Below are 14,256 nucleotides of genomic sequence, written 5' to 3'. Positions count from 1 at the left end.
GTGAGCAGCCCTGAGATGTGTTCTTTCCGCTTTGGTGATAAGGCACTACTGCTCAGTTCCTCTGAGTTGTTCCCTCTGCAGTGATCTTGCAGCAGAGGACATTTGGCTCTTTCATTGCTGGAGTGTACGTGGACCATCTCTATCGCTCTTTTAAGGTCCTGAACTGGGAGATTTCCTTGGCTTACGGATGTGCTTTGCAGAAACTGTTTTGCTCCTGTGTTGCTAATACTTGATCTTGTGTTCATCCAAGCAGGTACAAATCTGAACATTGGTTTAGTTGGGAAGATGTTGCCTTGCAGAGCCACTGCCTACACTTCTGCAAGCTGAGAGAGCCCTGTGCTTAACATTCATGTATCCTGTGTATTGTGCCTGAAATTCAGTGGGCTGAATCCTCCTGTGAAAATGCACGTCTCTCTCCACTGACTATGAGCTAAACCATACCCTTAATTTAGACATCTGTGATTTTACAGGGTGAATCCTGGCTTGTGCACCAGTCTTCCCTGCACAACCAGTGCTGATACTATTTGTGGAAGCTCTTTCAGGGGATGGTCTTGAGGAGGAATCAGTGCCCTTGATTCTATGGCAAGGGAAACCTCCTTGGTTAATCGCTCAGTGAGTTAATTACCATTACATGTACAATAAAAAGGAAATGCATCTTAATGTAATGGCAAATCCAAATGCATTCTTTCATGTGTGACTCCTACTGCCTTGTTTGGAGGCCAGGTGAGGCTTTTCAACTTGGCTAGGCTCATCCTGAGGGAACTAGAGACCAGTGTAACCAACTCCAAGGGAAGGCAGCACTTCTCCTGTAGGCACCACTTCGATCAGAATATCGTATGCACGTGAACCATTCTGTGGGGCCTTTCAGGTAACTTCTTCTGGGAGGATTGATGCTCAGAAAAACTTGTATTACCTGGCATCCACAGGAAGCACATTTTGTCCACACAGGAACACATTTTGCACGTAAAGACCCCCAGAATTTCCTCAAATTACTTTCTCCTGAAATCAATGTGTACTTGAAAATCCTGATCAAGGCTCCAAAGTTGTCAATAGCATGAGCATGAGTCAGGAGACAGCACCATGCAACCAGTGTCAGTGATGCAGCTGAGGAAACCAAGGCACTGAGCGTTGCACGCCAGATGACATGTGGGGAAGCGAGTGATGGAGTGAGAACAGACTCCAAGGACCCGGGGTCTCTCATACTGACTTGGGATGATTTTAAAACCAGTGAAATCCCATACAGCTTTCAAAATAGGTGGAAATCACAGACAAAATGAAAGCAGGCTAACTGGTAAAAGCAAGCAAATACACTCAAACAAAAATATGGAATTCCCTGCCCAAAGGATTGATACAGGTTTCGTTAGCAGGACAGTGGTAGGAAATAGCCAAATAAATAGGAACACAACTTAAATTCATCTTGGAGGTAAAAAATGAAGCTGCAAACATGGAAACAGGAAAATTAATTGGGGTTTGTTGTTTTGTTTTGGTGTTGGGTTTTTTTTTTTCTGATTAACAAACACAATTAAGGAAACAAAGCAAGAAAAACACTGCCAGCACTGTGGAAGGTTATTTTTATATTATTCTGATTACATGAGACGGTCAGTGCTGGGTGACAGCTTTATTCTGATAGCTATTAGAGGGACAGAAGCAGATAACACTACAAACTAATTATTACCACAATCTGTAATTTCTCTGCAGGGAACCGGAACTGCTAGGGACCAGGGTGAGAGACAGAAATAACCAATAACAACAACAAATGCGAAATTGCAGGGACGAAGGAAGAAAGTGGAACCAATGGGGAAATTATTTTCATAAACCAGAAGTGAAAGGACGGGAAAGTTGTTAAGCTGATTTCGTGGACTAACACTGGCAGGTCTTTTAAGGTCAAAACAAAGATTAAAAAGAGTCCTGTACAAGGAAAAACAAACAAACCTTATTGGTGTTCGGAGAAAATAATACATGTCTGGGTTATCAGCAAATGCTAACAACTATTGCTAGTACTCTTGGAGATTACACAGACCTTTTAAACTGTGAGGGAAGCAGAACCGTACTGTCACTCCAGATGGGATTTGGATGATTAAGTGTAGCCAGAGATAGCTGAGCTGGTTGCCCTTGGATCCTTTTATAGACAGTGGAGACTACTGTAAATCCTGGTTCTTTTGGGCAAGTGTCTACTTTAGGATGGCAGGACTGTCTTTCTGGTGACTAAGCAGGTGGGGATAGCTTTGCTGGGGGCATCTCAAACCAAGAGAAATTATGCCTATCCTCACCAGCTGTGTTGATAGGGCTGTACAGGAGTTGCTTAAGATTGGCTATAAAGCTGTTTTTGCTCCTTGTTGACATAATTTACATGCTGGAATCACCCCAGGGTGACCTGCTTGGGGGTCCAATGTGCTTCCAGCACTTAGGTTACCTATGGCAGTCTATGTTTGGGGTAGAAGGTGACGTCAATCCTATCTGCTCTTGTGGTGGGATTGCAAGAGGGTCTGCTGTCTCTTGAAGCATCCCTGCTTTACCTTGCTGCATGAGTAGGTGGGGTTTGTGGGCTGGGTGAACTTGTTCTCTGTTGACCACTGTTTCCTCAGTGATACAGGTAAATCTTCACCTCAAAAATTGCCTGTTTTCATCCCGTGAACAGTGGTGGGCTGGGATTAATTAAAGAAGGTTTCTCAGTCACTTTTTCCCATTTAAAAAAAAATCTCTTTGGAATATTTAAGAGAAAAAAATCCAGCAAGCAGGGTCAAGCAAGGAAGAGCCCTGGATTAATTTTGTTTCCTCCTAGCCTCAGAATCAAAGCTGCTCTATGGCCACGTATGTAAGTATTGGATGGCAAATCCATCCTTCTCCTTTCTGGACTCATGACAAGGGAAGAGAGCACAAAGAACCAGAAGAGACCTCCTGGCTCACCACACCAATCCCAAACTTCTTCAAGAAGCCACATCTTAAAACTGCTGTACCTCTTGGAAGTGGTCACAGAGAGGCAAGATACTTTCTTTGGTGTGATGCTGCAGTGGGCGATCATGTTGTCATTCTTTATGCTGCAACGATCCCCAGGGTCAAAGCTGTAACAGGAATGTGTTAAATCAATAAAGCAAAGAAGGCTTCCAGAAATTGGTCTCTTAAAGGATGCATTGCGTTGATCTGTTGAAATTAGTTCCTGCTGCTGGGAGCTCCTGGTATAAGGAGGAAAAATGAAAGGAGGAGGCGGGTAGCATCTCTGCTGAAACGAGAGAGGAGGTATTCTGTGCCTTCTCTAATCCCGCCAACAGGCCTTAGAGACAAGATAAATCTATTCACTTGGCAAAATGACCTAAAAAACAGGACCGCATGACTTTTTACATTATAATTCCAAACATCTCTCTTCTCCCCATCCCCCTTTTTCTCTTGAGATCTCTCCTGGGACATGAGAGTAGGGGAAACCAATGGCTGTGGCAACCTATATTGCTGTAAAAATAGAAGCCTACACCTGATAACATCACGAGTGAACTCAGTTATAGGGTCTCAGACAGAATGTTCATGTGCATCTTGGAATTTGTTACTCCCCCTCATATACAGTTGGGTTTACTGCTTGTAGTGCAGAAGGTCAAAGTATCATAACGTGTGGGTGCTGGTGCAATAAGGGAAAACATTTTGAAGGGAAAAGATTTATTTTTGTAGATGAATATATCCTTTGCTGTGAATGACCATGGCTGAGTTTTATGGATATCAATGAAGGATCCAAAGACTTTTGATATGGAAGATCTCTGTGTATATATGGAAAGAAATCAGCTCTCTTTAGGCAGCTCTCAATCTGTCCTTGCTGTGAGTCCTTTAAAGAGCTCTTGATGCTGGTCTTTGATCAGACAAACTGAACTCCATTCCTTCTCATCATCACCAGATCAGTCATACAAACGTAAGTTTTTTGAGTGATTTTGCATCCAGCTCTGTCTCCTGCCTGTGGGACTCCTTGAATTAGTTAATTATTGCTGTAACTCATATTGCCTTGCTCTCTGTGTAAGGGCCTGGAGTGGGAAATACTCTCTGAGGAGCAAGAGGGTGCAAGCTTGGCCAGGGCTGGTGGTTTGGGAACAGCTTTGACTATGTGGTGAAACCCATGCATGGAGGAAAGATAAACCAACCACGGAGCAAAGCATATTGGCCTGACAGTCTCCACCAGCACTCCACTGACTACCAGGTACCTGAGACAAGTGTGTGAATTTTTCATGTCCCCTCTCCATTCAGGGTCTTTGCTACTAAATGGAGGGAACATTTAGAGACATTAATCAAATGAACCTGTTCTTGCCACCTGTCATACCTTAAAACAGCAAGTCTTGTTGGCATATGCATGTCCTGGAAATAGATGAGATTCCCCTACAGCGCCCACCTACCAAAGCTTCCTAGGATGAGGGTGAGCACTGTAGAATGGCTTCCCTGAAGTCTCATCAACTGCTGATGGAGGTTTCATGGTGATCTCAAGAGTTTGTTATAATTTTGCCCTCATTAATGTAGAAGATACCTGAGTCCTTGACAATGGTAGGAGTAGCAGCAAGTTTTGTCTTGGCATTGGACTGCTTGTGATGAGGAAAGTGTTTGTCTCCACGTCTGTGCAGATGTTGGCAGTGGTGATTGCTGGCTTTGCAGCAGGGATGGGCACAGCTGTAGGAGGACACTTCACTCCATGGGTGGGACTGCTGCCTCAGCAGGTGTTCTCTGTCACTTCTAGGTAAAAGATGGCAAGGGTTTGTACTATTTTTTAACAGTTCTTTGAAGCAGATTGGGTGTCATGAGTGGACTTTGTGTCACAGATCAGGACCTTTGGCTTGCAGACTCAGGGACGATTTGCCCAGCTGTGGAAATCCACTTCAGAACAGAATCTAGAAGTTTGAAGCCTTACATGGCCCTTACGCAAAGGTCACTATTTTAGAATTAAGTCTGAACAATAGCCTACACTAGTTCCTTTCAGGCCTTTGGCTCTTCTTTTCTTTTTCATTTTCTTTTCCCCTCTCTGTGCTATGCTTTTGCCTTTACCACAATTCATGTTATCTCCTTCACTGTTCTGATGTTCTGCACACGTTTCCACCAGGGGTTATAGGTGTTTTTGTTGCACCAGTGACTGTAAGATTTTTGGTCATTCCTGACTGGTGATAGCCAGAAATTCAGATGTCCCAAATCTTACAAGAAACCTCCAAGGAGTCTTTATGGGCTCTATAGGTGACTCAGTTAAGAGCTTCACTATCCATCCTTACAATACAGGAGATTTCCAAAAGTAAAATCTAACTATTCAAATTAAGCTGACACTTTTTACCCTTCCCTGACAAAGAGAAAAAATAGTCAACCATTATTCTCTTTCCAACTGTCCTTTACAGGTTGGAGGACTTCTGTGTTCCCCTTATTTTCTTTCTAGATGAAGGAAACTAAGTTCTTCCTTCCTTTCCTCCTAGGTCATGTTTTCTGAACTGTTATAATTTTCATTGCTCTGCTCTGAATGTTTTCTGAGGTGCCAACATCAGTCATCAGGAAATATTAAAGAGACAAGTCCTGCACAGGGCCTGGTAGGATCCCACTTCTTGTAGGATTACGTTTTGATATACAATGGACAATTGTTGTTTCCTCATTGAGCCTGGTATTTGACTCACATTGGTTACCTGACGTACCATGATTTCATCTAGACGTCACTCTAGTGAAGGTACCTGAAAGTCCTACAGGATGGGATTCAAAGTGTTGTCTGTCACACCTCCTGCTTTCCCTGATCCAGGAGTGAGCTATGCTATAAAGCAGGAAAGTGCATCATCTGCATTTTCAAGGCACATCCATGTGGTTACATGGTAAATATGATTTATATCACAGTATAAATCATATAGGTGTGTGGGACATAGGTTCTATGTAACCTATAATAGTAATTTAGAAATTTCCTCTGAGATCTTCCTGGGCATTGAAATTAGGCTGACTGGTCTTTTGTTTTTCTTCCTACTTTCCTGGACAGTTGTCATACTCACTGCTCTCCTGTCCTCTGGGACCTCACCTGCGATCCCTGAATTATTGAACGAAATGACTTAGCTGCTCAGAGCCACTTCCTTAAGCATTCAAGTTGATTCTGCAAGGTTCTGATGGGTCAGATGCATCTGTGTTACCTCCACACTGCTTAATCTGGTGTCCTCTCTAGGGGCTCTTTCTCCTACATCAATTTTATAATTAATTGTATTATCTATCTGATCACAATTAACCTTTTTTTTTAACAAAAAGATAGAAATTTCCTACTGCCTTTCTGAAAATATAGTCCACTTTTCACCATCTTTGCATCACAAGCTATATGTTTTCCTTCCCGATGAAACAACGGGCTTGTTCTTCCCTTTGTCTTCCCCTTACTTTAAGTGATTTCAAGACCTTTCTTTTGTCGTTGTTGTTAACTAGTTTTTATTAACTCTGTACATTAATCTTCTTGGTTTTATTCCTCCCCAGTTGGCTTTTCCTTTATATTTTTATTAAATTTGCAGCCTTCTTTTCATTTTATATGTAATTTTTTATTTTTTTTCCCCTGCCCAGATGTTCAGGCTCTTAAAGCATTCCTGGTATAACCATCTTGGTCTCTTCCCTTGTTTTTTTTCCTTTGACACTGGGGTTTGCTGATATATATTTGATAGACTCTTTAAGCAAAAGCTAGTATTTATTTCATTGCTACTGAGACCGCCTACCAAGGAAGCAGTATTATTTCACATGTGTTGCCCACTTTGTCAAGTCTGTTTCTATTTTGCTGTTCTTACTCCTTCGCTTCTTTAAAAAAGTGACAGTTACTGCCACTGAGATAGCCTGGAAGAAGTTACCTTTCACCTTTAGATTTTCAGCATTTTTTTTTCCCACATTGCTTTTCTCCCCCTTCTGAAATAAAAAATGCCTGAAAATCAGCTATCACTAGATCACATGCTTCTCCAATAAATACTCAAGCTATTCAAGTCCCCTGGGTCTTAGTCGGTCTTGTTCTCTGGATGAGTCCTTCAGCTGCCCAGAGAGCATGGCTCCCGCTTTCCCCTACACCAAAACTGCACCGTGGGATTCAGTTGCTGCTATTTTTTAGCTTAGTTGCCACCATATTCCCTCAAAAGTGGTCTGAAATGGTCCTCATGTTACACTCAGAATTTTGTTGCGTGCAAAATGGAGCAGACCACGTGCAAAGGAAATAATAAATTATTATTAGCCAATCTAACTATGCAGTGAAAGTTAATTAACTAACACATAATTCAAACTGATACAGATGAGACTCAATAACAATAATAACATTAGAATTGTTATGCAAGAAAGCTTACTAGCATCTACCCACTTTCTCTGGTGTGATGCTTATCCTGCCAACATCCCTCTACATCCCAGGACTGACATATTCAGTCTCCTTTGGGCGCAATCAGAGACAGGGTTACGACGAGTTGTCACCACCCTGAGGTCTTCCCTGGCAGGAGTGTGATGTCCATGGTGGGGTTTCTTCCCCCTCACTCTTGGGTCCCCCCAGGGGTATCTTCATCCCCCCTCTCCCCATGCCATGCTCCCCTCTCCCTGGTCCCCAGCACCAGTGGCAGAGCTGCCCAGCTCCAGCCCGGGCACACCAAGATCTGGTGTTTGCTGGGCAGTGCCTGCCCGGGGCGGCAGCCCTTGGCCATGCGGGGTGTCCCCAGCGCTGAGCTCAGGCAGGTCGGGCACGAGTCCTTGGCCATGGGACGCTTGTGATCACAGGGACACCCAGCTCAGGGCACGGCAAGACCAGAGACGTCCTGAGACCCCGCGGTGTTGGGTCAGTGCAAGGTTGGGGGCCTTCTGCTACTGACAGCAGAAAAACAGATTTGCTGGGCTGAATTCATTGAAAGTGATGTGCCAGTGTCCCAAAATAGTAGGGGGTGCAGCTGGATGAGAAATACTGCTGCTGAATCTTAAACTCACCTGACTGTTGCCATGCTGTTGTCATTCCTTAAAATGGCAAAAGTCTGACCAAGGTCCACAGAGGTTCACACACATAAATCACTTCTGTCTGGCTTAGCGAGCTGTATCAGCTCAACCCAGGCAAAAGCAAAGGTTGATTGAAGGATGTGAGTGGCACTGCAAGTCTGGGAGAAGGAGGTGGAGGAGAGGGAAGCTGAGGAAGCTGGATGATGGCTGCCTGCTTCAGCAACAGCAAGCTGCCCCATCCCACCACACCCGTAGCAGCTCACAGCTCCTTCCAAACTGAGGGAAGCACTGCAGACATCCTCCTGCTCTGCAGGCATTTGCATTCATCAGTAAGCAATGCCCATCACTGCAGTTCTGGGCTGCTGCTTTTATAATCATGCATGTCTCTGTAATGTCACACAGAGAAATGTGTTTGCAAACAGAACTTCAGGTAACTAATACTTCCCTCCAGTACAAAAGCTAGCAGATAAGTAATTGCTGGAGGGAGGTATGTTCAGAGGGTTTTCAAACTTTGATGCCCTGTGATTTGCAACTCTCTGTAGTTGAAACTTGCAGTCTCTTCTTTGCATCACTATTCTTCAGGGGAAAGAAACCAGTCGAAAGGCTCTTGCTGATTTCAGTGGGGTTTTGACCAGACCCTCAGTGAACTTTTAAAGGACTTTAAATGAGCTAAAACTACACACATTCTTCTTTACCTCATGCAGTGTCTGATTGCTCCAAAGTTTTCTAGCTCTCAGCTTGCTGAAGAATTGAAGAAACTAGATCACCTTGCCTGACTGAATGTTGTCCTTCCCACATGCTTTTAGTTCCCTGCTAGTTATTTTATAAGTTAGATGACAATATTTGCCATGTTAGTGAACACATCTTAGTGTTTGGGTGTGCTCCAATGAGCCCGATGGGATTCTGATCCTGCATGCAACCTTGGGCAATGCTGAAACACAGATAATAAATAATCACAGCACAAAATAGGAGACATGACTGATTTTCTAGTTGTAAGCTGCTCTCGATCTGATCACTTAAAGCTTTCTCCTATTCATGAAATGCAGCTGGCCATACAAACTGGCTGAAATTGTTTTTGGCTTCCTCACTGGATGTCTGAAGGCTTGAGGGTTGGGGTTTTTCTATTTAATAGAAAAATAATAGATCACAAACAAGGACCAGACCCATGCCTGGTATGAACATTTAGGATCTTCTGACAGTCTCCCCCTTACCCTGTGATAATGCTATCACCCACCAGAATAATTCAGCTGCAGGAATAGCAGTGGCATTAACCCCCTACTTCTTTGCAGATTATTTTTCCTTGCTCTGTCCTTCCTGATTATAACACTGTGCACAGGACAGTTGCCTGATGTGTGTGGGTAATATAAAGCATTGCACAACTAATGGAAGGAGAAAAGAAAAGGTGGCATTTAAAGATAAATCAGGATCTTGCTGTCAAGGTGACTCCAGATGCAGTTCAGATGCATTAACTAGAGAGAAAGCAGAAGCATGCGGCGAGTGCATTGCTCTGGGAAGCATAGATTTCAACGTGCTGAAAGGCAACCTCAGGTGAGAAGGGTGGAGGGGGATCCCTTGGCCATGGAGAAACTGCGTACAGAGAAACCTCAATAAAATTAAAAAACTTAATCAGGTTGTGCTTCCAGGCATGAACAGCCGGAGTCTGCTACACCACTGCTACTCTGAAAAGAGTCAGTGGCCAACACCAAGCAGGTTGGTGAGAGAGACATTTGTAGGCACATGTACGGAATGATCATCACCCTAATTTCAAATGAGGTGAAAAGAGCAATTAAACCATTTTATAGTGCAATAACTGGAAGTAACAGAATCTGCTACCCCAAGCAATGGCCCAACCAGCAGGTAGGCTGTGTGGACTGAGATCCAGGCAGAGAACACATGCTGTCTCCTCAATTTAGCTATCCAGGAATTAAATATTTTTCTCAGCTCCTTCTGCAGTCAAAGCAGACACGTAGAGTAGTTTACTCCTCACACCTTAAAGTAGTATGAATCTGGAAGTTTTGTTCTCCACCAACTTTGTCCTGTAAGGTTTGTTTAAATTAAATTTTGGACAACAAAGGTGAGATAAGTCCTGTCTTCAGAGGCTCATGAGGCACAAGCCAGGGAGTGTAAGCGAAATCTAGCAGCGAGCAGGTGAAGCAGACGGGATCCTGACCCAGGCTTGAACAGAGGGGCAGAGATCGCTGACCATCAGACATGTAATATAGCAAGTGCAGGATGGGAAATCATTTTTGAGCTAAAAGTTTCTGGTGCTTCTTCCTACTCTGTATGCGGGATTGCATGCAAAAGGGACTCTAGAGCCAGAGGTGCTGACTCTTGCAGGACCTTGCTGGTAGGATGCAGGAGTGGAATGCAGAAGGCAGAAGCAGCACTTGAATTCAGATGTTTACACTGTAGGTCTGTGTCTGAGCGAGCCACCCTTGGTTCTCCTATGACACAAGGAGAGAAAGACACATCTATTTGGTACATCTACCTTGAAGACAGATAAACTGCACCCTGAAAACTCCTTTTTTTTTTTTTTTTTTTTTTTCTCCAAGACTGTGAAGGCATCTGAGAGTGACTGGCTGAGATGCAGATGTCTCCTTTCGAAATGTGTATGTTGACTTAGAAGAACCCCAGCCATAGCTCTTGGACAGATAGGAAGGTAAGCACCTTGCAATGCCATCCACAGGTACTTATCAAGAGGAAATGCTGAGGACAGAAGTCCCCCTAAAACCCCGTCCATCTGGAGCTCAGATGCCCCGGGTGACTGCAGATCAGATCTTCCTCCTGAGTGTGAAGTACTTGAAGAGAGGTCATAACTTCAACAGAAGCACAATTATGATAATGATCTAGTTATGGGCTGGAAGGAACAAACTACATATATGGAGAAAAAAATAGTGTTTATTGTTAGCCTAATTAATACTCAAATACTCTAATCATCAAAATTATCTAATTTGTAAAGAAAAGTATGATTAATAATGCTATACCGGATATGTCCCACTTTCTCAGTTGGGTTGCTCACGTTGCCAGTGTCCTTCTGCATAGCAGGGTTGACAGCTTTGGTCGCTTCAGGCACAATCAGGGAGAGGGTTACGATGAGTTGTCACCATCCTGAGGTCTTCCCTGGCAGGACTGTGATGCCCATGGTGGATTTTCTTCCTCGTCACTCTTGGGTCCACCAGGGGTACCTTCATCCCCCCTTTCCTACCATCCTCTCCCTGGTCCTCAGCACCAGTGGCAGAGCTGCCCAGCACCTAGCCTGGGATGGGTTGCAGGACTCCTCTCTCTCTCCTTCAGTACTCAGGTGATTTTCCTGTGATACTCAAAGCTAGGGTTCACATTCTACCTTTGCCTGAAAACATTCATGTCCACCTCTGTCATGTCCTAAAATGACACCTTGAACCATCACACATATCATCTTGAGGGTACTCAGGCTGGCAGATGAGGCTGCCTCTCATTGCTGTGGAGCTAATGCAAAAAACCTCGACTCCAGCAAGTCATCTTCATTTATACTCTCTATGTACACCAGGAAACAAGAGTTTGACTCAAGTGAAGGAGGAACCATGCTTTGGGCCTCCTCAGCCCAAGAGACTATCCCAAGATAGTACAGATGGAGGGAAGAAGAAGCTGCTGTGTTTTAAAATAAAGGAGCAACAGCTCTGTCTCTGTGAATGCAGAGTGCCTCAGGGTCCCTTGGGATTGCTGATGGATAAAGGGATGCTTAGGGTAGGTAGTCAAAGGAGCATGGGAATTTCTGGGTAGGAGTTGCTCAGCTTTACGATGACTGAGGATCTTCTGTACATGCCTACAGGCAGAGCTTGAAGGGGAAAAAAAATGGTACCCTTGTAGCTCAGGAGCTTCTGGGATTAGGTGATGGATGAGTGGGGATTTTCAGGATCACTGTTTTAGAGTTAGGTGCCTAAATTCCCTATAAATCCCCCTTTAGGTTTGTAAATCCTTTGTGAATGCTCTCGGTAAATAGGACTGAAGCCAAGAAGTACCTAGCTTGTGTCAGCCATTTCTCTCCTCCAGAAATTAATCGTGCAAAGGCATGAATACTGGCTATTCTGTGGGTGCCGAGTCTTGCGCACTGTGTGCTCTTGGAGCAGGATGATGGACCAGCTGAACTGCTGCCTGGTCATCACTCTTGCAAAGGTCTTGCTGGCTGCTGTGCCTGTGCCTCTCTTACACCAAGGCAAGGATAAGGTAGGAAAAGAAGAGTTTTAAAAGCTAAAAAAGGGGGTTGATTCATCCCACTGTAAGCTGCACAAGGGAGGAGAGAGATGAACCCTGGTTTCGCCCCACCACAAGTTTCAGCATCTACCCCCAGTGTTGAGAGCTCTGTGGCGCTTTGAGTCCTGCTTTGTAGTCCTGGGAAACTGCTCTGCACAGCAGACTGTTTCCATCACAAGGGGATCCTCAGTGCAAGTAGGATTCATACCTTCAGCTCAGACCATCGGTCCTAAATACACAGGGGAAGATGAGCATAAGGTCCCTGGTTCTCCCTTCCTACCATATGAAAGCAGGCAGAGATAAAGGAGTGTTAACCTCACACCAGGGCGGCTTTCCCAGTGTTCCCCAGCCCCAACACACCTCCTTTTCTTTCCTTTTTTTATTCTCAATTTACATTTTTCATTCATTTACACGTGATGCTAATCTTTCCTTAATCTCCAATTCCTTGGTGTGTGTGTGTGGGATGAATTCCATTTGTTTTTGTTCCACTCTATCAGACACAGCAGCTATAAGATTAAATGATAACTGTGGACCTAATAATAAAAATACAATATAATGTAATGAAAGTAATGTAGATCTAATCCTCTGTTTTATTGCATCCTGAGTGCCTTTGGTGCTATTATTTTTTCCTATGCCTGTGTCTTTGACTTAGCTGCATCTTTTCAAGGAAGCAAAGGGATTTGTAAAGATTATAGTATTATTCTGGTGAGCACAGACTTGCTGTGGGGCACCTTTAATTACAAAATACTATCACTGCTTATAGGGATGTGTGTTTATATACATGTGTGCTGGTGTGTGGTGTGCGAGGAAGATATTCCAAGTACCCCAAAGCACTAACGCCAGCTCAGACAGCTATACCTGGGCAATGCTGCTTTCTGCTTCTTTATAGTGTATTTTTGGTGCTTCTTCTTGCTGCAGTTCCTTCCATCCCCCCCTTTTTTTCTGCATTGTTATTTTTATTGTTTTAATCCTTGTTTGGGGAGAAACTTTAGAAGCGTTGCCTCTCTGTGAAATCTCCCTCTCTGCTTGCATCTGCAGCAGTGTCTGGCCCCGTTCTTTGGGTAGCGATGCTTTAGAGGTCTCCGAAGTGCAAGGTAGCATGCCCTTTCTGACCTGCACTGCCCTTACTGTCTCCCTCCCTGTTGGCATCATGCTGGGAATGTTACTTGGAATGCTGGAAGTGACTTCATCTCAAAGTGACTAACAGCATAGCCAGCCCTTAAGGGCAAGGACACTTTGCAGGCAGTTCAGATGAGGTCTGGGATGGGGAAACAATTGTCATAAGATCTTTCATGGAGTCAACAGCAGAGATTTCCCATAGCTGCAGGTTCATGTATCCAGCTTTGGTGGCCTCCATGAAGAGAGGGAAGCAGCAGGAAAAGTGCCTGGTTTATTGTCCTGGTGCTCATTTGCAGAGGTGCATTGGGCAGGATGTGGGGAGATCGACATTACGCTGCTGCTGGGTTTAATCCTCTGATTAAACTAGGAACTATGTGCAGCTCCAGGGATCCCAGAAAGGCCCTGACCTTGCACTGTATATCCCCAGCCTGGGATCTCATGTGCCCCTTTTAAAAATGGGGATGTCTTCCAGTTGTTTTCTCGGTTTCTCAGTGCTCTGACAAAACTTGTTCCTTCTTTAATCCTCCTAGTCCATGAAGGATTAATCCTGTTGCTGCAAACACAGGTGCTTAGGAAAGATCTTGAACATCAGGCAGAACAGAAATCAAGAATTCATCTGTGCAAGAAAATAATTCAAACAGAAAATACATTTTTATTCTGCATCAGGATGAAAGAAAAGCCTTTTACATGCTCCCCAGGGAGGTATACAAGGGAAAGGAAATGTGTTCTACCCTAGTGTGCTGAGTTTGGCTGGGATAGAGTTAATTTTCTTCATAGTAGCTAGTACAAGGCTATGTTTTGGATTTCTGCTGAAAACAGTGTAGATATAATGTAGAGATCTTTCGTTATCATTGAGCAGTGTTTACACAGAGCCAAGGACGTTTCTGCTTCTCACCTCACCCCATCAGCGAGTAGGGTGGGGGTGCCCAAGGAGTTGGGAGGGGACACAGCTGGGACAGCTGACCCCAACTGACCAAAGGGATATTCCATAACATATGA

Source organism: Balearica regulorum, chromosome 1 (genome assembly GCF_011004875.1).
Source record: "Balearica regulorum gibbericeps isolate bBalReg1 chromosome 1, bBalReg1.pri, whole genome shotgun sequence".
Taxonomy (NCBI): domain Eukaryota; kingdom Metazoa; phylum Chordata; class Aves; order Gruiformes; family Gruidae; genus Balearica; species Balearica regulorum.
The sequence above is the reverse complement of the archived record's forward strand: the minus strand, read 5'-3'. Positions refer to the sequence as shown.